Genomic DNA, 24,272 nt, shown 5'->3' on the forward strand with positions numbered 1-24,272 from the left:
CAAGTTGCATAGAAGAGAAGCTGGGAAGGTAGAATTGATAAGATCTTCAGTCTATTACAATGTAGCAACAGAGATTACTGAAGAATCAAAGATGATTCCAAGTTTGAGAATCTGAATCACTGAAAGAATAAAAGACACTTGCCAGAAATAAGGACATTTGAAAGAATGGGAAAGAACAGGAAAAATGAGCTCTGTTTTGGGCATGTTAATTTTGAGATTCTGGAATATCCTGGTAGAGATGTCCAACAGGCAGTGAGATAGGAACTGTTGCTAGTCAAGTGTCTATGACAGACAAGGGTTGTATGTCAACTTGTGTTGTTTCAGAGTCCATACCCAGCAAGTGTCAGAATTAGAAGAGTAAACCATTTAAGTCAATGGCATTGTTCATACCGTTGAAGCCGAAGGGGTTTGGGGGCATTGGCCTCTGATCAGGCCAACATATTGTTGAGGCTAAGCTAAGAGTACAAAGCTTTGTAGAGGCAGGTAAAGTTAACCAATCAGTCCTTCCTATCTGCCCTGTGTCTTTTTTCCTAAATAAGTAAGGATTCTCTGCTCCTGCAATCAATTTCTGCCTAGATTCCTTGGATTCTGATTCCAAAAGAAGAGAAACAAAGAAACAATATAGCTTCAACATTTTCTCAAATCCCTTTTCAGTTTCCCCCTGAATTTAGACACTTGGACAGATCAATCACCCTGACTGGCAAAAATGAAAATAAAAAAACAAAAAAAACTTTTGTGGCCAACAAATCTCAATTGAATATCTTAGCTAATGCTCCAATAGAATAGTTTAGAATACCTTAGAATACCTCACAGAAATAATGGGTTCATCCATAATATCCAGTGAATTTTCAAGAGAACAGGTCAAAGAAGATGACAGCTAAAAGCTTTCACAAATGGCAATTCACTAAGCAAAGATCTTGAGCTCTAGGTTCTAGGAAAAGGGAAATTGTTCAAGATCAAGGCATTGCTGAGCCAGAAGCACCCAGCCAGTGATCAGACCAAGGGGCAAGTCCAAGATAGCAAGAGTCCATGAACATGACTGTCACATAAAGATCAAAGTTTGGGGTGATAAGTTGAGTCAGATAAACCCCCATCTTCTTTCAAAACATTCCTGTATCTTGCCTCTGTTCTCTTAGAAAGAAAAAAAGCAGAAAAAAAATGTACCTGTGCAACTGTGAGGTAGGTTTGCAAAAGCATCCAAGATTCATATTAATCCAAGTCTAATGAATATTCTGAGCATTTGGAGTGAGATTGGAAGCTAAGTACTCGTTATGTCTAGAACTATTAACAGAAAGAAAGAAAGCTAGAACATTGTGCTGGAAAGAAAGGACAGTAACCTTCAATAAAATGCACAAGAGGTTTGGTTTTATGTAGTCAAAATAACACAAATGGAAAAAAATTAGTTAAATATACTTCATATTTTCTCTTTGGGGAAAAATACCTGAAATAGTGGAAAACTTGTATCCAGGGGCCAGAGTTTGGGTCTTGGCTCTAGCCTTTACTTTCTTTCTGACTTTGTACTATTCTGACTTTGTACTATTGAGCCAAGTTGGACATCAGTCTCTTTATCTGAAAAATGAGCCCAGATTACATAATCTTTAAGATAACTTACAGTTCTGATGTTTGTCCATGAAAAGTTTTTACATGATCCCAAGTTCTCTCCATTGAACCCAGTTAAGCTCAGGTTAGGCTTGTTATTGGAGCTTTAAGGAGTATCCAAGACTTACCTCTCCTTTAATTAAATTAATTAATTAATATTTCTATCATGTGCCAGATACTGAGTTAGGCACTGGGGTAAAGACAAAAAATGAAGCAATCCCTATCTGTGAAAGCTTTCTGAAATGGAAAATATACCTCCAAGGACCTTCCCACCTTGCCTTATCTCTGTATCATATCCCCTCAAGGATAAACATGTAAAAGCATTAAATTAGGCTACAAATAGGACAACCTAAAAATATTTATAATAATATTCTAGACTTTATAACTTATAGAATTTTAATAGGCATAAATGTGATGGGGAGGCTACCAATGTTACTGCTGGCAGAAAGGCAGCAAAAAGATCAGTAGCCCTGGGGTGGCTAGGTGGTGCAGTGGATAAAGCACCAGCCCTGGAGTCAGGAGTACCTGGGTTCAAATCCGGTCTCAGACACTTAATAATTACCTAGACGTGTGGCCTTGGGCAAGCCACTTAACCCCGTTTGCCTTGCAAAATCCTAAAAAAAAAAAAAAAAAAAAAAAAAAAAGATCAGTAGCCCCAACTGCACTCCCAAGTTGGTTTTCAGGCAACCATGGTCATGTTGGAATTGAAAAGAAGCTCTTCACAATAGCACCAGTCAGTTTTACAGTTTTACTACATAGAAACCTCCAGAATGACCTCAAAGGGATAAAGGAATATAATATGAACTAAAAAGAATTTTAATCCACATTTTATATGAAGAGCTTATAAGGGATTCATATAGTCCAAATAAAGCAAGTGGAAATGCAATTCAAAAGATAGACTGGAGTGATCTTGTATTTATCTAATTCTATTTTCTTTTTCTGGTGCCTTCTATTGCTAGAGCATATCTGACACCAATTTGATGCTAAGCTCTTATTTCAACTGTCTCAGAGTAGGAGATGCCAAGTGAAGCAAGCAAAACCAGAAGAACAATTTATGCAATCATATCAATATTGTAAAAAACAGACAATTCTGATTCCAGATAACTAAGAAAGAAATTGATGCCTATATCATGCCTGAGAGATGATGGACCAACATGCAGAATCTTTCAAAAACTTAGTTTCAGAAGTGACTAAGACAGGAATTTCTTTTGTTCACTTATAGTTAATCTTACAATGGAATTTTATGCTGAAGTTTTTTTTTCTTTTAAGTGTATGGGAGAGGAAAAATAATCAATGCTTGATAACTGAAACAATAAAATAATTTTTTCCTTAAAAAGAAATCTTTCTTTGTTCAGTAGGTCAGAGTTTCCTAATCAATAGCTCCTCCTAAGAGGGTGGAACATTGCTTAGCTCCCAAGTATTATTTCCTTTAATCAGTTCCTCAAGGATAGCTGCAAAATTAAATATTTCAGTTAATTCAGCTAACACTGTTTGATTTACTTTATCTGATTTTATGTATATTTAACTCTGTAACATCCCAAAATTTTTATATTTCTATGAAAAATTCTTAAAGAATATTTAGTCTTACAATTGGGTACTAGTCCTAATATTAAGAAAATTCTCTAATTTTTAAGTAATAATATCACAATAGATGTCAACCTTTCAGCAGCCATCTTTAAAATTTCATGTTTGGCAAATTCAATAAGAGCAGAAATATTAATTAAAACAAAAATGTGCATTATTACAGTAAGCAAAACTATAACTAATTAGAACACATAACATAAACAGAATAATACCAATGCAATGAGCACAAACTCAAAAATTATGAAAATAGTATTAATAATTTGCTTTCCTATACCAATATATAACCAATATTTATACAAACAGCAAGCAGTCAAAACTTGTTCATAACCACATAACATATCAATAAAATTCAGGAATAAACTTTTTAATATATTTTCCTCAATTACATGTTAAAACAATTTTTAAATATTTTTAAAGGTTTGAACTCCAAATTTTATCCTTCCTTCTTTCCCTGCCCTCACCATTTCCTGATACAATAATCAACCAGATATAGGTTCTACATGTGCAAATCATGTAATTGTAAAAACATTCTGTAAAAAAAATTTCATAAAAACATTTTGTACAATAAGATTCAAATAAAAAAGAAAATGAAAAATAGCATTCTTCAGTCTATGCTCAAAGAATATTAGTTCTCTCTCTGGAGTAGATAGTATAGCTCATCATTAGTTATTTAGTATTGTCTTGGATTATTGTACTACTGAAATAACTAAGTCTCATTCACAGCTCTCCATCATACAATATAGCTGTTACTGTACACAATGTTCTCCTAGTATTGCTCACTTCACTTTTCATTAGGTCATGTAAGTCTTTCTAGGTTTCTATAAAAATCATCCTGCTTCAATTTCTTATGGAGTGTATTCCATCAAAATTATATATACCAAAACTTAATTAGTTTTTACTCAATTGATGGGCATCTTTCCATTTCCAACTTTTGCCACAACAAAAAAGAGCTGTTGGAAATATTGTTGTACAAAAAGAATAGGTCCTTTTTCCCTTTTTTGGTAGTTTTTGGGATATAGATCTAGTAGTGGTATTGCTGGATCAAAGAAAATACACAGTTATATAGTCCTTGAGGCATAGGTCCAAATTGCTCTCCCGAATGGTTGGATAAATTCGCAACTTCACCTACGATGCGTTAATGTCCCAGTTTTCCCACATTCCCTTCAAAGTCTATCATTTTCCTTTTTTCTCATATTAGTTAATCTGATAGGTGTGAGAGAGTACTTCAGAGTTTTTTTATTTTTTTAATTTTAATCTTAATTTTTAATTTTAATTTTTTAATTCTCTAATCAATAGTGATTTAGAACATTTTTTCATAACACTATCTTTGATTTCTTGGTCTCACATGAGGTTTTTCATATCCTTTGATCATTTATTAATTGAGGAAAGATATTTATTTAATAAATTTGATTCAATTCTCTATATATTTGAGAAATGAGCCCGTTATCAGAGATATTTATTGAAAAAATTCTTCTAAGTTTTCTGCTTTCCTTTTAATTTTGATTGCATAGATTTTGTTTGTATAAAAACATTTAATCAAAAATATCCATTTTATATTTGTAATGTCCTCTGTTCTTAAAGATTTGAAAGAAAGCACTGCATTTTTGTTATCTTATTTTTTCCTTACATTAACTCTATGTAGTATGTACCTAGATTCTTCCCTTATCCATCAGACTGATAAATAAGTTATTCCATGGTCTCCTAATTTGTTTATGATATTGACATTTATGTGTAAATCATGAGCCCATTTTGACTTGATCTTGGTATACAGTATGAGATGTTGTTCTATACCAAGCTTCTGCTATACTGTTTTCCCAGTTTTCCCAGAAGCTTTTGTCAAATGATGAGTTTTTGTTCCAAAAGCTTAGAACTTTGGATTTATCATATACTGGATTACATTTACTATAATTCAATATGTACTTGATCAATTCCATTGATCTAACACACTGTTTCTTAGACAGTGCCAAATTGTTTTGATAATTATCATTTTATAATACATTTTGAGATCTAATACACATAGAATACCTTTCTTCATATTTTTATTGATTCCCTTGATATTCTTGATCTTTTGTTCTTCCAGATGAATTTTGTTAATATTTTTTCCATAACAATACTTTTATGCTAACATCAGTTAGATTTGGGAGACAACTGGTCTAGCAAAACTTAATAGAAAACATCCTCTAAAATTCTGAGACTAGAATTCAGAACAAGATCTTCTCATAATAATAACAAATTTGAAATAATAGAGTTCTTAAAGATTTGAAAGAAAGCACTTTACATTTGTTATCTTATTTTTTCCTTATGTTAACTCTATGTAGTTGGTGCATATGTAAATATACATGTGTACCTCAATTTTTGTTTTTGTTAAGTAATTTTTTAGTTGTATCTGATTCTGTGACCCTATTTGAGGTTTTCTTGGTGGTGATACAGGAGTGGTTTGTCATTTTCTTCTCCAGTTCATTTTACAGATGAGGAAACTAAGACAAACATAAGTGACTTGCCCAGGGTCCAAAGCTAATAAGTTTCTGAAGCCAAATTTGAACTCAGAAAAATGAATTTTATTGATTCCAAGACTGGCAACTAACTCCTGCACCAGTTAGCTGCCCTATATACCACAATAATCTTATATAAAAAAGCATTCTTTTCTCTCATTTTGCTCTAGGTAGAGTCACAAAAATAACAATATCTTGTATACTAGTATGAAGGAAATATTTTATTTTTTTTAGGTTAGGTGGAAATATTTTTGAATTTCATTGAGTATACAGTCTTTCTCTTTTCTCTTACTTAGCCTGCCAAGTAAAGTTTGAAGTGGTTAAGTATTATAGTAGCAAGGAAAACAAAAAAAAATTGTGATCTCCCTGAGATGAAACCATTTCTTTACCCTCCTTCACTGTGTTGACATCTATTGTGATATTATAACTTAAAAATTAGAGAATTTTCTTAATATTAGGACTAGTACCCAATTGTAAGACTAAATATATGTGCCTTACACATTTATCCATACTCCCCATTATCTCAAGCTTTATCAACATGGCTAACACAAAAAAGGCAAGAATTAAGTTACTAATGTTAACTGCATATGAAAAAGTCACAGGACAATAAACTTTCCTTTAGAGTAGAATCCAACAGAGCATGTGTCCCACAACTCCCCATTGTAGCCTCAATCAGGTGAAAATGTAGTTGGGAAATATTTAACAAAATAAATTTTAAAAAAAAAAAGATAAAATATAGATGATGTTGCTATATAGTACTCTAAATCAGTATTCACCCAGAAGCAAGAATTGTTGTATATTGATTAGTGGTACTCATCTCTCTTTTCTACTTGATTATGACACTACTGCTCTAGGGCATTTTAACTATGTTCCTAAATCACTGAATCTGCCAAAGATCCTCAAAAAATTATAGGAAAGGAGCAGACAGGTGGCACAGGAGATAGAACACTGGTCCTGAAGTCAAGAGGACCTGAGTTCAAATCTAACCCCAGACACTTCATAATTGCCTAGCTGTGATCTTAGGCAAGTCATTTAACCCCATTGCCTTACAAAAAACAAACAAACAAACAAAAAAGATTATGGGAAGTAGAATTGACTAATTTAAAACTAATTACTAAAAGGTTAGGTAGAGTGGCTTCCTTAAGGATGAAGAGTTTTTGAGCAAAGAATGATGGTCAGACTAGAAGGGTCAGACCTCCCATATAGACTGCCTTGAGGTGACAACTAGAAAAAAACACACATTTTTTTTCAGATTACTGCTACCTAGCTATGTCTTTTTCATCTTCTACATATGAAGTTCATTGAAAATCAAGTATGTTGTTGTTGTCTGGTCATCAGTTGTATCTGACTCTTCATGACCCCATGTGGGACTTTCTTGGCAAAGTTACTGGAGTGGTTGCCATTTCCTTCCCCAATTTATTTTACAGAAGGGGGAAACTAAGGCAAACAATTAAGTGACAGAATTAAGTCACACAGTTAGTGTCTGATTAAGGTTAGCTGCCCCCAGAAGTCAAGTATAAGACTTAACATTTGTCCCTTTTGAATTTCATCTTATTAGATTCAACCTATTGCCTGCCAAAATTTTTTATTAATCTATTCCTTCCAGTTTTGCACCTTCTTCAATTTTTTTGCAAGGTAAATGGGGTTAAGTGGCTTGCCCAAGGCCACACAGCCAGGTAATTATTAAGTGTCTGAAGCTGGATCTGAACTCAGGTACTCCTGACTCCAGGGCTAGTGCTCTATCCACTGCACCACCTAGCTGCCCCGTGGACCTTCTTCAAATTTTATTGGTTTGTCATCTCTGCCTTTGTCCAAGTCATTAATAAAAATGCCAAATGGTAAAGACCAAGTGTGGCATCCTATAGTCTGCAATTGAGTTCCCCTCCCTAATGGAATTCAACCTATGATTTTCTTGTGAGTGCTTTCATTCAATCAGCCTTGATCCTCACCCCCCCCACACACACACACTTTGCTCTAATCTATCCCATTTCTTTTTTTTTTAGGTTTTTGCAAGGCAAATGGGGTTAAGTGACCTGCCCAAGGCCACACAGCTAGGTAATTATAAAGTGTCTGAGGCCATATTTGAACTCAGGTACTCTTGACTCCAGGGCCAGTGCTCTATCCACTGCACCACCTAGCCGCCCAGAATCTATCAGATTTCTGTGCACATTTTCCAGAATAGCATGATACTTTTCATCTTATATTTTATTACTATCTAAGGCAGCTAGATGGTACAGTAGCTAGAGTCTTGGAGTCAGGAAGATCTGAGTTCAAATCTCTTCTCAGCTTAACAGCTGTCCTGAATAGCTATGAGACTTAAGCAAGTAACTTAACTGTGTTTGCCTCAATTTCCTCATCTAGATAAAAGCAGGAGTAAAACAATTTCTCAACTCAAGATATGGTGGAGGTACTCCAGTCAAGGTCTGTCTCATGCAGGCCCAGCATACATAGGAGAGCTGGAAAGTCAGCAGGAGGCTATTAGCCACAGTGAAGTTCAGGTTCAGGCTCAGCAAGGCAGCAATGAGGGTTCCAATCGCAACTCAGAAGATAAAGTTTGAGACCTGAGAAAGCTGACGCAACAAGCAGGACTGGGTTGTTCCCCTAACAGAGAGAATAAATCTCTAGCAGCTGAAACATAGACAATACCTTAGGCCAGTTCCTAAGTACAAAAAGCTTGGAACTATATCACTGTGCCCCCAGAGTAGAGTTCAAGTATCAAAATGCACAAAAAAAATGTTAATCATAAAAAACTATTAAGAGGGATGATAAAACACTGTCTCAGAAGAGGAAAGCAGTGACAAAATGCCTACATGTAAAACTTCAAAGAGACCTTAAATTGGTCTTAATTTCAAAAAAGACATCTTAGAAGAGCTCAAAGGATTTTAAAAACCAAAGAAGAGGGGGCAGCTAGGTGGCATAGTGGAGTCAGGAGTACCTGGGTTCAAATCCGGTCTCAGACACTTAATAATTACCTAGCTGTGTGGCCTTGGGCAAGCCACTTAACCCCATTTGCCTTACCAAAAAAAACCTAAAAAATAAAAGAGAGGAAGAAGAAAAACTGAGAAATGAATGAGAGTCGTATAGGAGAATTATGAAAAATTGACTGAAGAAAACAATCTTTAAAAGCAAAAATGGTTAATTGGAAAAAGAATGCAACTCATAAAAAGTAAAATTTAACTATTGGAAAAGGAAAAGAACCCTCTAAAAGTAAAATTTACCAACTGGAAAAGGAAACACTGAAGAAAATAAAACCCTAAAAATTAGAATTGGAAAAATGGAAATAAATCTATGAGTCATCAGATTTCATCAAACAAAAGCAAAAGGTGAAAAAAATCTTAGTAAATTTGAAATATCACTTGGGAAAAATGACTGACCCGGAAAATAGATTCAGGAGAGTTTACAAATTATTGGTCCACTTGAAAACCACAATCAGAAAAAGAGACTGGGCAATATCTTGCAAGAAATTATCAGGAAAACTGTCCTAATATCCTACAACAAGAAAATAAAATAATCCTTGAAAGAATCTATCAATCACTACCAGAAAGAGATCACAAAATAAAAACTGAAGGAATATTGTAGACAAATTTCAGAACTCTCAGCTAAGGGGCAAGCTGCACAAAAGAAGCAATTTAAATACTAGGGAGTCACAGACAGAATTATTCAGGACTTATCAGTTTCAACATTAAAGGATCAGAGGGCCTAGAATATGATATTTGAAGGGCAAAGGAGCTTGGATTATAACCAAAAATCAACCACCATGCAAAATTCTGCATATTCTTTCAGGGGAAAAGATGAATTTTCAATGAAATAAAAGATTTTCAAACTTACCTGATAAAAAGACCAGAACTTAACAGAAAAATTGATCTTCAAATATGACTCGAGAGATATATGAAAAGGTAAAGAGAAAGGGGGGAAAAGTGAAGAAGAAAGACAATATTTGTAACTCTAGGGCAGTTGAAAGGGTGTGGGTGGGAATTGACTGTGATGTGATCAGACTTTTAATTCTTGAGGGTTGTATTTCTATTAGGACAGTTAAAGGGAAGGCACTTGCAAGAAAGTGTATGTATATAAATTGTTATAATCTGATAATGCTTATAGTTCTGGAGAATTATATTTCTAATGGGACAGTTGATAAGAGCGCACTCAGGCACAGGGTATAAGAAGTTATTATGATGTGATGAAGTTTATATGTAAACAATCATGCAAACTTTAAGAATTGTACTTCTATCAGGACAGATAAAAGGCAGAGGATGTGGATACAAGAAAGGAATAAAACAAGTAAGACATGAAAAAGAAGATAATGCCCAGAGAAAAGGCATTAGAGGCTAAATAACACCACATGAAGAGGAAATAAAAGACATATTATAATAAAGTTAAAGAAAGAATTTACTGAGTAAATCTTGCTCTCAACATATTTGACTCAAAGAGTGAATAACAAACATTCCCAACTGGACTTGGAAATTTTCCTATCCTATAGGGAAGTGGGGGAGAGGTGGGAAAAGGGGGAAAGTAATAAGTAAAGTTTAAGTTAAAGTCAAAAAAAAGGTAAATTAAAAAAGGAAAAGGAGAAGAAAAAGGAAAAGGGCTGGTAGAAGGGCGGGCAGATTGAGAGAGATAGCAGTTAAAAGCAAAATACAGTGAGGAGGAATAAGGGAACAGGAGAGAGAGAAAAGTATAAAGAGTGGGGAGACAGGATAGAGGGAAAGACAGAGTTATTAATTTTTTTTAGGTTTTTGCAAGGCAAATGGGGTTAAATGGCTTTCCCAAAGCCACACAGCTAGGTAATTATTAAGTGTCTAAGACCAGATTTGAACCCAGGTATTCCTGACTCCAGGGCCAGTGCTTTATCCACTGTGCCACCTAGCTGCCCCCAGAATTATTAATCTTTATTGTGAATGTGAATGGGATAAACTCTCCCATAAAGTTCATCCCATAAACATCTCCCATAAAACTGAATCAAATAACAGAAAGGATTAAAAAATCAGAATCCTATAATTAGTTGTTTACAAAGATAAAAGGCTAGAATAGACTAAGTGAAATTTTTTAAAAAGGAGGGGTAACAATTCTAATCTCAGACAAAGCAAAAGCAAAATGGAACAAATTAAAAGGTATAAGGAAGGAGAGAAATAGGATAATGAATAGATGTATTTGTGAAATTCTTATAATTGAGGAATTACTGAACAACCTAAGGTATATATTATGGATTACTATTGTTCTATAAGAAATCATGAGTGTTGTGACTTCAGAAAAACTTGGAAAAACTTACATGAACTGATGCTGAATGAAGTGAGTAGAACCAGGAGACAATTGTGAGATGATCAATTCTGATGGAATTTTGTGAACAAGGGCAATCCTGAGAGATCTGTTAAGGAAAATGCCATCCACATTCAGAGAAGAAATTATGGATTCTAAATGCAGAGCAAAGTATTCTATATCCACATTTTAAAACCTTTTTATGTTTTTCCTTTCTTTCTCATGGTTTTTCCCTTACTTCTAATTCTTTTTTTTTTACAACATGATTAATATGGAAATATGTTAAACATGATTATACATGTATAACATATCAAATTGTTTGCTCCCATAGAGAGTGAGGAGGAAAGGGAAGGTGGTAGAAAAATGTTGAACTCAAAAACTTGCAGAAGAATGAATGCTAGTGGCAGCTAGGTGATGCAGTGGATAGATCACTGGCCCTGGAGTCAGGAGGACCTGAATTCAAATTCAGCCTCAGACACTGAATAATTACTTAGCTGTTTGACCTTGGACAAAAAAAAAAGAATGAATGCTAAAGACTATCTTTACATGTAATTGGAAAATAAATAAAGATTTCTTCATCTGTAAAATGATCTGGAGAAGGAAATGGCAAACCACTACAGTATCTTTGCCAGGAAAACGCCAAAAGGAGTAATGAAAGATGAACAAGACTGCAAAACTACTAAAAATTTGTTAAGACCTAGGTAAACTACATCTCTGACCTATCTCAAGAGATGCCTCGCCTTTCAGATTCCCTGTGGAGCTATAGCATCATTCATTGGAGAACTGATTTCCTTTTCAGTGCCCAGCTCCCTTCTCTTCATGTAAAACCTCATTGGATTCTCAGTTTTAAGTGTTAAGTGTTCCTTCTTCTTCCTTTTCTTCTTGTGTGACATTCTTCTCTTCATTACTCTGTTACCACTTGGCCATTGATGAGTGACTTTTGGGGTCCTACTGAAGCCTTTTCTAACCTTACAAAAATCATGAGAAATGTAAATACAGATTAAACTTAAAAGTGTGTACTGAGAAATTTTTTTTCAGAGAACTAATTTCTAAATATTTGTCCTGAGTGAAAACCACCAAACTTAAATGAACTGCATGCAAGTGTCAAAGGAATTGAGGAAGGGAGGGAGGGAGGGAGGGAGGGAGGGAGGGAGGGAGGAAGGAAGGAAGGAAGGAAGGAAGGAAGGAAGGAAGGAAGGAAGGAAGGAAGGAAGGGAGGGAGGGAGGGAGGGAGGGAGGGAGGGAAAGAGAAAGGGAAGGAAAGAAAGGAAGGAGGGAGGGGGAGGAAGAGAGGGAGGGGAGGGAGGAGAGGGGAGGAGAAGGAGGGAGAGAGGGAGGGAAGAAGGAAGGAAGGAAAGAAGAAGGGAGGGAGGGAAGGAAGGAGGGAAGGAGGGAGGGATGGAGGGAAGGAAGGAAGGAGGAAAGGAAGGAAAGAAACAAAAAGGAGGGAAGAAAGAGAGGAAGGAAAGGAGGGATGAAAGGAGGAAGAATTTAATAGTGTTATATGGACAAAGCATTGTGCCAGGTACTGGGGATACAAGTAAATTGTGCCAACATAGCTGTGTAATTTTCTCCAGCATCATTCAATAGCTCAGGAAAAGAGGCAAAGATGGTGTATGAACCTGGAATGGGTTTTCAGAATGTATAAGTATCAACAGAACAAAAAGACAATTAATTGAGTCACAAGATGAGGAGAGAGTAAATTGTTCAACCACAAGATCAAGACTATCAAGGGTGGTCCTCTTTATTCCTCTTTCAAGGACAATAGCAACCCAACACTTAAGTCAAATTCAATAGATTGTTCTCAGTCGTTCATGGTCTTTCTACTCTTGTTTATGATCTCCCTGTAGGTTTCCATGATATTGTTCTCTCTTGATTCTTCTTTTAATTATTTAATCAATGGGTATTTATAAAGTGCCTACTATACAATTCAAAAATAAGTTCAAAAGGGGGGTGATGGATGGAGAGAATGGGTAGGAAGCCTGGAACTCATGCAAAGATGATGTAGCAGATGATTTTTAAAAATACAGATGTAAAAATGATGTACTTATGTAACCCATGTAAAAATGATAAGCAGGATGATTTTTAAAAGTCATGGGGAAAACTATGAATAGTATAAAATAAGCATGTGAATAATTTAATATTCCATATCACTATTATCAAATGGAAATTTTAAAGATTTTTTAAACTAGCAAATGATAAAATAAAACCAGAAGAACAATTTATGCAATAACAACATTATAAAAGTAAACAACTTTGAATGTTGAAGAATCATAGTCAAGACAGGTCTTGATTAGTAAAAATAATGAATCTTTTAAGTTATCATATTATTTGAATTATTATTTGAATTTACACTATTCAGAGTTATAACTATTCATAAAATATGGTAATTCCTTCTGGCTCAATAAAAGTATGTAATGATTTTAAGTAAAATTTTATTTATTTATTAATGTAATATGATTAATAAAATGTTTTTCTGATTCAATTTTATTACAAAGTAATTGAGCAATTATAGAAAGAAAAATTTAAAAACTAAAAATTACAGGATATCATACTGAAAGATATCATATTAATGATATGACAAAAACATTGTTATTGTTCTTTAAAATATTTTAGCAGCATGGAATAAACTGTCTTCTCTTTCTTTGAATCTCTGTAAATATGTTGGGAGGTGTCCAAATTTTATCCCTATAGCAGAAAAATTACATGTTCCCATTCTTACACAATGAAACAACTGTAGTTCTATGACCTGAGACATTATGTAACATCAATAAGGTTCTAGGTGCAATAATGCTGTCCTTACAACATCTTTCAAAAGCCAAGCAAAATAACTTGAAAACCAGTCTTCAAAAATAGCATTAGTCATGTATGGTTTTATTACTTGACCACCTGAGAACTAGGAGCAATAATAGATTTTGAGAATGACAAAATCCCTCTCTTCACTTTCTCCAAATAAAAATGCTAAGCAAACTTTAGACGTTTGATATATACAGATTAAGTTTTTTCTTTGTTAGAAATATGACATGTATGAGTTAGTTAAAAAGTAAAAAAATAGTATCTTTTGTCAGAAAAGGCCTGTTTCATCCACATTAAAAATCAGAGTACCCACTTTCTTTTATTTCCTTCAAAATAAAAAGGTATATACCCCCAGCATCCTCATCTGTATTGGCATCCACTTCGATATTTTTAACTTAGTTTAAATTTTAAAATTAACTTAATTTTTACAATTTCTATTTCTATTTTCTTTTAGTTCCTTAAATATACCTGAAGTATTTGCTTGAATGACTGCTATTCTAAAAATTATTAGGTTTTGAATGCAACATTTAATTCCAACAACAAGAAGTTTCTCCATTTCTATCAATTGTAGTTGTTCACAAGCCACAGACACCCATTTGATTTTGCCTTTTTCTTTTTTTTTAACCTTCATATTTCATGATATTCTGTACCATAATTTTAGGCATTATAAAAATCTCATCCTAGTTACATGACCACATTAATGCCATTAAATTACATCAAATTTTTGTTCTAATATAATAACAACTCTTTTTTTTTTTTGCATTGTCAGTATTTCGTTCTGAAAGTATTCTTTCTTTTGTCCATTTTGTTCAGGACTCTTTAAAAACTTAAAATGACTATAAGCATTATGATATATATCAGCACATCACATCCACATGGGACAAATGCAGTTAATAATATCATGGTATTGACAAGCTCCTACATGGACTTGCATTAAATGCAAACTGACATCAGTATTGAATTGAGCACTAAATTGAACTTCACATTATTTGAACTTGCATTAATAACAGTCTAGCTGTGCAAAGTCATTAATGATTTCAGAGGACTAATGATGAAATGTGTTGTATATATAAATGTACACATACACACACATACATTGAAGGAATTTGTTTTGCTTCACACTCCATATTTGTTACAAAGAATTTGTTTTTCTTTCATTTTTCTCAATAGGTGGGAGGTAGAAAGAAGCAAAAAACAGATATCTATGGTTTTTTTAAAGAGAATTGGATGGTAGTGCATGTACTTTCAGATAACATCACTGCATTGTTAATTTTTCATAAAAGTTTTACTTAGTTATAAAAGATCTATCATGGAATGGGGACATTCTATCAATGTAATTTTAAAATAAAACATATAAATACTTTTTTGAAAAGAAAGAAAGAAAAAATAAGTTTCAATGAAGTGAAGCAGACATAGAGATGTTAGGAATAAAAGCAATCAGAAGAAGAATGTCAGAGTCCATTTTAATAAATTATAGATGAAATGTCCAACATATGACTATTTCTATGATTGCTTAAGTAGAGTGAAGCTATAAGGGGTGGAAGCTGAGAAGATAGATAAAATGGGAAGTCAAGCATTTGGGGGAGAGGGCACTTGGTCATCAATGTGTATATTTAATATGCTACCTTATCTTGTTAGCTAGGGTTTTGTGATATAGATTCACAATGTGAGTTATGGGCAGAAGTAGTAGTATTATTTTCTAGAGATGGTAAACCATCATCTCTAGTTGGATGCAAGTTATTTGTGGCAAGAAATGCTCTACTCTGCATCTCCCTCAGCCCTAAGTGCATGGTTCTTCACCCAAAACAGATGCTCAGAGAAAACATTTAAGTACTCTGGTTAATGACTTTTTCCACTGTTGTGGAAAAGGTTTGGGGTTTGTTTTGGGGGGTTTGTCCAAATAAACAACTTGTCTAATCCTCTAACCTTAGTACACCACTTCTAAATCAAACTGAATCACTCCTAAAAGATACAAAATTCAGAGGTCAGTGCTCCATCATGTACCAGATTGTGAAATCATTATCTATTGATTCAAAAGGGTGAAACCACAGAGCCTTTCTGAGTACATCATGTAGCCAAACAATGCTCTGGGTTTGTCTCCCAGCCCCAGTTTCCCATGAATAACAATGATAGCCTAGGTTTCAGAACAATGGAGGGCTGATGACCAAAAATGCTTTTTGTGGCTGAACATACCTCAGAACACCATGGCTAGAAAGGACCTTGAATTCCAAGTCTGTCTTCCAAATATTGATTGAATAAGTTCTCCTGCAGTGTTCCATGCACTAGGTCCCTTCTCCATCCAATAATTACAGGACTCTTCATCACAGCAAATTGTATTTGAAAAGCATCCCTTTTGTTTATCTGTTCTGAGTTATTTCTGAGGTTAATGTTGCTATTACCTCCCTAACAGCAACCACATGCACAAAAATAGTCTAGGGAGAATTGCTGTTGAGTTGTATGTATGTCTTTTAAGTCTAGAGGGTTTGCTTGGAACTTAGGGTCACTGTCCTCAATTCCTCTGGCCTTCATTACTGAAAGAGCACTTTCAAAAACAGCAGCAGCAGCAGCAGCAACAACACCATTTTGAAGACAGTGAATTCAGGAAAATCTGACTTCAAATCTCTTCCACTTACAAACTTTGTGACCAAGAGCAAATTCAAATCTGAATTTTGGATTCACCATCTGTAAAATGAAGATAAAAATACTACACAGAGTTGTTGTAAAGATCAAAAGAGATAATATATAAAGCACAATGGAAACTTTAAAGTGCTAAAAAAACTATTATTATCATTATCATTACTATTATTATTATTATTATTATTACTATATTCCAAACAAACTGACTTATTTGATATCTCCCACAGTCTTGTTGTCAAGCAAGACTCGAATTTTAAATTTCATCTCTGACACATACTAGTTGTGACACCATAGGTAAATCACTTAACTGCTCAGTCACCCAGGCAATTTCCTAAGATTATAAATTGTAGAATAGTTGCCAATCTTAATCATTTACATGTTTCTTCCCCTTCATTATCCCCATGCCAATTAAATTACAGGCCTGAACAAAAAAAATGGAGATAAAAACAAATTGCATTTTAGGCAACTGGGGGAAATCTTGTTGAAGTAAAGAGTATGTAAGCAGAAGTTAAAATTAGTTTGGGTTCATAAATGAGCCATCCTTCTTACTAAGGTTTTCCTCATAACCTTCAGAGTATCAGCCAAACTGAAATCTGTTAAAGACCTTAACTTAAAATAAGGTTTCCCCACTTCATTCAGAGCTATTCTGATCCATATCTGGCCAGTGGATCTAGATGGCTCCAGGAGAGAAAGTGAGACTGGAGACTTTGTACATCCCTCTCTCATTTAAATCCAATTCACTTATATGTCATGGCATGACCTCCTGGTGAAAGAAAGAAAGAAAGAAAGAAAGAAAGAAAGAAAGAAAGAAAGAAAGAAAGGAAGGAAGGAAGGAAGGAAGGAAAGGAAGGAAGGAAGGAAGGAAGGAAGGAAGGAAAGGAAGGAAGGAAGGAAGAAAGAAAGAAAGAAAGAAAGAAAGAAAGAAAGAAAGAAAGAAAAGAAAGAAAGAAAGAAAGAAAGGAAGGAAGGAAAGGAAGGAAGAAAGGAAGAAAGAAAGAAAGAGAAAGGAAAGAAAGAAGGAAGAAAGGAAGAAAGAGAAAGGAAGGGAGGGAGGAAGGAAGGAAGGAAGGAAGGGAGGGAGGGAGGGAGGAAGGAAGGAAGGAAGGAAGGAAGGGTGGGAGGGTGGATGGATTTGGAATAAGTCTTCATTCAATCAATCAACATTTACTATGTGCCAGACATTGTAGTAAGTCCTGAGGCTATCAAGACACATACATGCAGACATACCTAATCATACATATAAATACAGTCCCTGCTCTTAGGGAGCTTAACTTTTATGAGAAGAAAAGAACACATAGACAAATAACTTGAGTTTCAAAACCCTGAGCATTTTATGAGCTCTTGTTTAGATGAAATTCCCCTCTTGGCAGAAAGGATGATTAATTGACACTGTGCTTGCTCAATAGACAAAATCTGTGCAAGAACTTGAGAGAAGAGAGACCTTGTTTCCTGTGTCAGATCCTCCTTGGGATGAAATCCAGGAAGAGAGAAAAGACTTGGAATAGGAACAGACATATGGAAGAATCAATGGCTCAATATGTGTCTGATTTCTAGATTATCATTTTAGATGGGAATTTCTTTACATAAACTCTGGAATTCTTGCATTTGAACCTAGTCAACTTGATCCCAGTGAGAAAGTGCATTGATCCTGTGTGTTATCTGATATATTCTAATCTAAATAACCTGTTATTTTTTTGTTCACTATCTACTTGAATAAATGAGTTTATTCACTACTTATTATTTGTGATAATATTTTGAGGATTCAATAGGAAGAAACAAATGTTTCAGATTCAAACTTCAGGAATTCCTTTCACTTTAAGGGAGAGTGACCAGGAAAGTAGACTTAAGATTAAAATTATTTCCCTTAGAGGGAAATGAGAAGTAAATAAAATTCTAGTCTGGGAACCATCTAGGGAAGAAGAGCAGAGTAGTCAGTCTCTTAGCTTCCCCCACCAGGGAGGAATCAACATCTCCCTTGGAAAGGGATGCTATCCAATTAAAGATTTATTAATTAATGCCTCCTTGTGAGCAACATTTAAACAAACTCTTGTGAATATAATATAGATAGATAGATATAGATATACATATATATCCTTGTGAGCAACATTTAAACACACTCTTGTGGATATATATAATATATATATATACACACACACACATATATATATATATATATATATATATATATATATATATATAACTTGCATGGGGACTTCCGGCCAAGATGGCAGAGAGAGAAGCCAGGCACTGTGCTAAGGTCTCCTGGTTTCCCCTCAAAAATAACATGAAAGAAACCTCTTAACAGAAGTTCAATCAACAAAACCCAGAAAGAGAAGCTAAGAAGAAAAGAACACCTACCAAAAGGTCTGTCTCAAGGTACTGTGGATGAATCAGGAGCAGAGAGCAGAGAACCTTGAGAGGCAGGGTGAAGCCAGAGGATCCATCTTAACCTTGGAAGCTTAGATGAGTGGCGGGTCCAAGGACCAGCTTTAGCTTTGGCTAAAGGGGAATGGAAGTCTAGTGAGTCCTAGTCTGGCTGGAGGGTGAGTTCCAGCACAGAGTTGTAGAGCACAGCTGGAGATCAACCACTGGGCTCAGGGGCCCTGAGCTCCATACTGTTAGCAGAGCCCTCTTCCCAGAACAAATAGTAACAGCCCCTACACCCCACCCCCCCAGGCACAGATGTGGGCAGCAGAGGTCCCTCAACTGAAAGGGAGATTAACTACCTCCCCCAGGGCCACATAGTTCAAGGACAATTCAGACCAGGCTGTCACCCTTCACTCCCTCCAGGCCTAGGAAAAGGGCCTCAAACACTGCAGAGAAAGCAACTAGTGCCCACTATTAGCTGGTCCACTTGGAGTTACTAAGCTAAGTGAACAAAGCCTGTAGGGTTTTCAAAAGAAAGCATCTGAGAGCCAGCCCTCCTCCAACACAAGATCCGAGGAAAATGGAGAAAGGCCAGGAGACAGGAGAGTCCATTGAGAATTACTTTGAATATACAAATCCTAACCCAGAGAGATCTAGAACTTCTGAGGAGCATATGAATTGGTCTCCAATCCAGAAAGATTTCCTTAAAGAAATCAGAAAGGAGTTTAAAAAATCAATTGGAAAAATTGAGAAAAGAAACTAAAGAGAAATTAACACCTTACAAGAGAAAATTAACATCTCAAAAACAAATCCTTGCAAAATACAATTGGACAAATACAAAATGAGAATAATTCTCTCAGATTCTCAATTGGGCAAAGGCAAAAATAAAATAATTCTCTCAAAATTACACTTGGACAAATGGAAAACTTCAAAAATAGAATTAACCAATTGGAAAGGGAGTTGCAAAAGGTAAAGCAAGAAAATTCTTCTCTAAAAAAAATGGAATCTGTGAAAACTAATGACTTCATAAGACAACAAGATTCTGTTAAACAAAACCAAAAGTTAAAAAAATAGAAAAAAATGAAAAATACCTCATCAACAAAACCACTGACCTTGAGAATAGATTGAGGAGAGATGACATAAGAATTATTGGTCTTCCTGAAAACATTGAAGAGAAAAAATCCTGGACTTAATATTACAGGATTTAGTGATGGAAAATTTCCCTGATATCATGGAACCAGAGGGCAAAGTGATTATTGACAGAATACGTCGATCCCCTCTAGAAAGGGATCCTAAAATGAAAACACCAAGGAATATTATGGCCAAATTCCAGAACTATCAAATAAAAGAAAATCCTGCAAGCAGCCAGAGAGAAACAACTTAAATACCAAGGAGCCACAGTAAGGATTACGCAGGATCTGACTGTATCAACATTAAGGGATCAAAGGGCCTGGAATGAGATATTCCAAAGAACAAGGGGGCTTGGAATGCAGTCAAAAATTTACTATCTGGCAAAGTTGAGCCTTCTCTTCCAGAGGAAAAGAGGGATATTTAACAAAATGGGAGACTTCAAACATTTCCTGATGAAAAGACCAGAGCTAAATAGAAAATTTGGACATGAAACAGGAGACTCAAGAGACACATGAAAAGGTTAAAAAAAAAAAAAGATTAAAAAAACTGCTATCCAATAAGATGAAACTGGCTGTATACCCAACTGGGAGAAAGATTCTCATAACTCTTGAGAACTATAACTCTCTTAGAGAGAATATCCTTAGCCAGAAGTTATGGACACTCATGACTTATCCATGAAACTGTTATCCAATAAGATGAAACTGGCTATTTCCCTATCTGGGAAACAGACTCTAATAACTCTCAAGAACTGAAACTCTATTAGAGAGAATATGGGGACAGTAAAGTGACAGGAGGATGGAGGAAAATGAATGGGGTAAATCTCATTACATTAAGAGGTACAAAGGATCTATTACAATAGAGGGGAAGAAGGAATGAAGTGAGAACCACCTGAATCTTACTCTCATCAGATTTGGCTTAAAGTTAACATGCATACACTTAATTAAGCTAAGAAACTTATCTTACCTTTCAAGTATTAAAAGGGGAAAAGGGGAAGGGGGAGGAAAAGGAGAACTAATAAAAGGAAGGGAAGGAAGAAGGGGCAAAGGGAAAGGGGAAGAAAGGGCAGAGGGATTGGATATAGGAGGGCAAAAACACTGAAGGTGGTGGCATTCAGTTTTGGGGGGGGTTATTTTTTTAGGGTTTTGCAAGGCAATGGGGTTAGGTGGTTTGCCCAAGGCTACAAAGGTAGGTAATTATTAAGTGTCTGAGGCCAGATTTGAATTCAGGTACTCCTGACACCAGGGCTGGTGCTCTATCCACCTAGCCACCCTGAGGTGGTGGTATTCAGAAACAAAAAATACTGGGGATTATGGATAAAGTAAAAAAGGGGAAAATACAAACAGAAGGAAGACAGAATGGAGGGCAATAAAGTTAGTAATTATAACTGAATGTGAACAGGATGACATGTCCCTTAAAACATAAGCTAATAGCAGAGTGGATTAAAAAGCAGAATCCTACAAAATGCTACTAATAAGAAACTCATTTGAAGCAGATATATATATATATATATATATATATATATATATATATATATATATAGAGAGAGAGAGAGAGAGAGAGAGAGAGAGAGAGAGAGCACAAAGGTAAAAGATTGGAGCAAAATATATTTTGCTTCAGCTGAAGCAATCCTTATCTCAGACAAAGCAGCTACAAAAATAGATTGCATTAAAAGAGATAAGGAAGGAAACCATATCCTGCTAAAAGGTACCATAGACAATAAAGTAAATTCAATACTAAATATGTATTTATCAAGTGGTTTAGCATCCAGATTCTTAGAGAAGAAGTTGAATGAGTTACAGGAAGACAGACAGAAAATCTCTACTGGTAGGAAACCTCAACCTTCCACTCTCAGATTTAGATAAATCTAACCATAAAATAAACAAGAAGGAAGTTAAGGAGGTAAATAGATTGTTAGAAAACCTAGACATGATAGACTTATGGAGGAAATTTAATGGGGATAGAAAGGAATATAGTATTTTTTTTCTATAGTATGTGGCACTTACACAAAAACTGACCATGTACTAGGACATAAAAACCTTATGATAAATTGCAGAAAGGCAGAAATAGTGAATGCATCATTTTCAGATCATAATGCAATAAAAATCACATGCAATATTGGGTCAGGGAGATATAGATCCAAAACTAATTGGAAACTAAGTAACCTCATTTTAAAGAATGAGTGGATCAAACAACAAATTATAGAAAGAATTAATTATTTCATCCTAGACAAAAACAATAATGAAACAACGTACAAAAACCTATAGGATACACACAAGGCAGCTGTCAAGGAATAGAATTTATTTTTAAATGCTTACATGAATAAATTAGAGAAAGAGGAAATCAATTAACTAAACATTAAACATGCAAATAAAAAATTAGAGAAAGAACAAACAAAAAGTCTCCAATTAAATACCAAATAAGGAACTCTAAAAATTAAAGGAGAAATTAATAAAATCAAGAGCTAAAAACTATTGAACTAGTAAATAAAACCAAGAATTGGTTTTATGAAAAAAATAAAATTGATAAACCTCTTGTTAATTAGATTAAAAATAAGAAATAAGAAAACCAAATTGCTAGTATCATAAATGAAAAAAGTGAACTCACTACCAATAAGAAGGAAATTAAAGTAATAATCTGGAATTATTTTGCTCAACTGTATGCCAATAAATTTGATAATCTAAGTGAAATGGATGAATATTTACAAAAATATAAGTTGCTGAGGCTAAATGAAGAGTAAATTAAATACCTAAATAACCTTATCTCAGAAAAAGAAATTCAACAAACCATTATTGAACTCCCTAAGAAAAAAATCTCCAGGGTCAGACCGATTCACAAGTGAATTCTATCAAACATTTAAGGACATCCAATTCTTTATAAACTCTTTGGAAAAATAGATGAAGATGGAACTCTGTCTAACTCTTTTTATGACACCAACATGGTACTGATACCTAAACTGGTAAAGAGTTAAAACAGAAAAGGAAAATTATAGATCTATCTCCCAGATGAATATAAATACAAAAATCTTAAATAAAATCTTAGCATAAGGATTACAACAAGTTATCTCTTGGATAATACGTTATGACCAAGTAGGATTTATCCCAGTAATGCAGGGTTGGTTCAATATTGGGAAAACTGTTAGTATAATTAATTATATCAATAACAAACCTATCAGAAATCATATGATTGTGTCATAGATACTGAAGAAGCTTTCTTTTTTAATTTTATTTTTTTATTATCATTTTGTAAAAAAAATTTTTTTACATTAATAAAATATTCTTGTTTAAGAGTAAGCGAAATATCCCCTCCCCCTCATAAATATAGACTTGCTTGGGCGATAAAGTAAAGGGGAGAGAATAAAAGTTAAAATTAAAAAAAATAATAGTAATAATTGTAGGTATGCCCAGGTGGCACAATGGATGAAGCACCAGCCCTGGAGCCATGAGCACCTGAGCCCACATCCAACCCCGTAGACCCAACAATCACCCAGCTGTGTGACATGCAAGCCACCTGATCCCCACTGCCCTGCATAAACCAAAAATAAGAAAAAAAAGACCCAAAATAAAATAAAATAGTAATAATAGTAGGGGTGGCTGGGTGGTGGACAGAGCATTGGCCCTTGAGCCAGGAGCACCCGGGTCCAAATCCGGCCTCAGACAACCAACGATCACCCTGCTATGCATCTCCAGGCAGGCCACCCAGCCCGATTTGCCCTGCACCCTCCCCCAAATAATAATAATAATAAATGTGCTTCAGTCTTTGTTCCAACACCAACAACTCTGTCATGGGTGGATCACATTCTTTATGGTAAGTCCATCGCAAAAGTTACTTCCATATTTTTCCAACATTGCCATTGCTGATCGCAACTCCCTCCTTTCTTATTTCTCCACTACCATGTACTATATTTTCTCTCTCCTTTCACTCTGATTCTGCTGTAGGGTAGCTGAGTGATGCAGCAGACAGATCCCCAGTTCTGGGGCCAAGAGGCCCTGAGCCCCCATATCACCCCTTAGGCCCAGCATCCACCTGGCCCTATGGTCCCAGACAGGCCATCCAATCCCAGCCCCTTGCAAGAAGTAAAAAAGAAAATGTGTTATATCTGACCACTCTCCCTCCATGGTCCATCCTCTCCTCCTTTATTCACATCCCCACCCCTTCCCCCTGCTCCCCCCTCCTTCTTACTCCAGATGTCTATACCCCATTGAGCATATATGCTGTTTCCTCTCCTAGCCACCTCTGATGAGAGCAAAGGTTCCCTCATTCCATCTTGCCTCCCCCTTCCATATCATTGCAATAGCTCATTGTAATAAAGAAAAATCTTATTATATGAACTATCTTGGCCTATTCCCCTTCTCCTTTTTCTTTCTCTCATTACAATTCCCCTTTTTTCTATTAACTCCATTTTTACACCATATT

General features: G+C 35.1%; 1 long non-coding RNA gene across 1 annotated transcript in view; it reads right to left on the reverse strand.

The window, feature by feature from the left end:
• Positions 1 to 16,398, reverse strand: part of LOC141515246 (uncharacterized) — a 58,939-nt gene extending 42,541 nt beyond the window's left edge. Inside the window, exons 1-2 of the long non-coding RNA XR_012476287.1 lie at positions 15,918 to 16,398; positions 10,942 to 11,037 (exon numbers count right to left, since the gene is read on the reverse strand). This is a non-coding gene — a long non-coding RNA (uncharacterized LOC141515246). The remainder of the gene's footprint in view (positions 1 to 10,941; positions 11,038 to 15,917) is intronic.
• Between the last annotated feature and the right edge of the window lie 7,874 nt (positions 16,399 to 24,272).

Source organism: Macrotis lagotis, chromosome 1 (genome assembly GCF_037893015.1).
Source record: "Macrotis lagotis isolate mMagLag1 chromosome 1, bilby.v1.9.chrom.fasta, whole genome shotgun sequence".
Lineage (NCBI taxonomy): Eukaryota > Metazoa > Chordata > Mammalia > Peramelemorphia > Peramelidae > Macrotis > Macrotis lagotis.